Source organism: Arachis hypogaea, chromosome 16 (genome assembly GCF_003086295.3).
Source record: "Arachis hypogaea cultivar Tifrunner chromosome 16, arahy.Tifrunner.gnm2.J5K5, whole genome shotgun sequence".
Taxonomy (NCBI): domain Eukaryota; kingdom Viridiplantae; phylum Streptophyta; class Magnoliopsida; order Fabales; family Fabaceae; genus Arachis; species Arachis hypogaea.
This window is the reverse complement of record NC_092051.1, coordinates 42656650-42658419: the sequence shown is the minus strand read 5'-3', so window position 1 is coordinate 42658419 and position 1770 is coordinate 42656650. Positions and strand designations below refer to the sequence as shown.

The 1770-nt window shown below is 41.3% G+C and overlaps 1 non-coding gene across 1 annotated transcript; it reads right to left on the bottom strand.

The window, feature by feature from the left end:
* Positions 1-1393: 1393 nt before the first annotated feature.
* LOC112760134 (small nucleolar RNA R71) lies at positions 1394-1497 on the bottom strand. Its single transcript, XR_003180586.1, has one exon. It is a non-coding gene; the product is annotated as a small nucleolar RNA R71 (small nucleolar RNA).
* Between the last annotated feature and the right edge of the window lie 273 nt (positions 1498-1770).

Sequence of the window (1770 nt, the reverse complement as noted above, 5' to 3'; positions counted from 1 at the left end):
TTTGTTCATTTTTAGAGAGAATTGGTGAGCCAAGGGATTGGGATCCAATCATATAAGATTGCCAAGCAAAATTCAATGAACGCATTGCTTGAGGAAGAGATAAACATGTTTTGATTCGGAGATCTCAATATCTCCTATAACCCAATGAATCCCCCATTTCTGATTTCCATCTTCTCTTTACATTCTGCAACTCAATTCATGCAATCACCCCCATTCCCTTTTAATTTCAGCAATTTAGTTTCTGCTCTTTAATTCATGCAATTTAAGATTCCGCCATTTCAATTTCTTGTCATTTACTTTTCCCGCCAATTTTACATTCCGCAATTCTCATCTCAATCTTGATTCCGCTCAACTAGAACACACTTCTAATCCGAATTGCTCACTCAACCAATCCTTGTGGGATTCGACCTCACTCTATTGTGAGTTTTTACTTGACGATAACCGGTGCACTTGCCGGAAGGAATTTTGCCGATCGTGCAATTTCCTAAATCGTAGCATAACTAGTTTATGTGCATCAAGTTTATGGCGCCGTTGCCGGGGATTGGTTTTCAATTGACAATTCTCAAATTGGAAGTTAACTAGATTGAGCATTTTTTGTGTTTTGATTAATTCAGTACAAGTTACTTGTTGAATTTTAATTTCTGCACTCGGTTACATGCTTTCTTTCTTTATGCCTTTAAATTCAAGCAACTAACTCACTGACTCACTAACTGTTTGAATTAATTCCTCAATTGCTCTAACCATACTCTTCCATTAACCAAGAGTATTTCACTTGTTTGTTGCCTGTGCTGTGTTCTTGTATGACAGGTAGGAGAGGAAAGACATCAACTCCTCCATATACCGAACCAGAGAGGACCCTTCATAGACTTAGAAGGGAAGCAAGAGGGAAGAGAGTAGTGGGAGAAGAGGAATCTGAAGGAGAATCTGAGGACAATTTTGAGGAAGCTTTAGATCTCAACATGGATAGAGAAGTTCACAACCATGAGAGAGCTGATGGAAACAATGCCATTCCTGAGAGGAGGGTTCTTAGTTCATACATAAACCCAACCTCTGGGAATTGTGGTAGCAGCATCCAGAAACCACCCATTCAGGCCAACAATTTTGAGCTCAAACCACAGCTAATATCACTTGTGGAGAATCATTGTTCATTTGGTGGAAGTGCTAATGAAGACCCAAACCAACATCTCACAAAATTCCTGAGAATTTGTGACACTGTCAAGTCCAATGGAGTCCAGGAAGATGCCTATAAACTGCTTTTGTTCCCATTTTCACTTAGGGACAAAGCAGCTAAGTGGCTGGAATCATTCCCAAGGGGGAGTCTAACAACATGGGATGAGGTGGAAAGCAAGTTTCTGGCACGTTTCTACCCCCCCCCCCCCCACAAAAGGTCAATAGGCTTCGATCTGAGGTTCAGACGTTTAGACAACAAGATGGTGAAACTCTCTACGAGGCATGGGAGAGATTCAAGGATTTGACAAGGAAATGCCCACCAGACATGTTCCATGATTGGGTGCAATTGCATATTTTCTATGATGGACTCTCCTATGAATCAAGGAAGGCTGTAGACCATTCATCAGGAGGTTCATTGAACAGGAAAAAGACTGTGGAAGAAGCCATTGAAGTGATTGAGACAGTGGCTGAGAATGAGTACTACTATGCATCAGAGAGGCACAACACTAAGGGAGTCATGGAGCTGAACCATGTTGATACAATTCTAGCCCAAAACAAGGTGTTTGCCAAGCAACTAGCAGAGCTCACCAGGAAATTAGA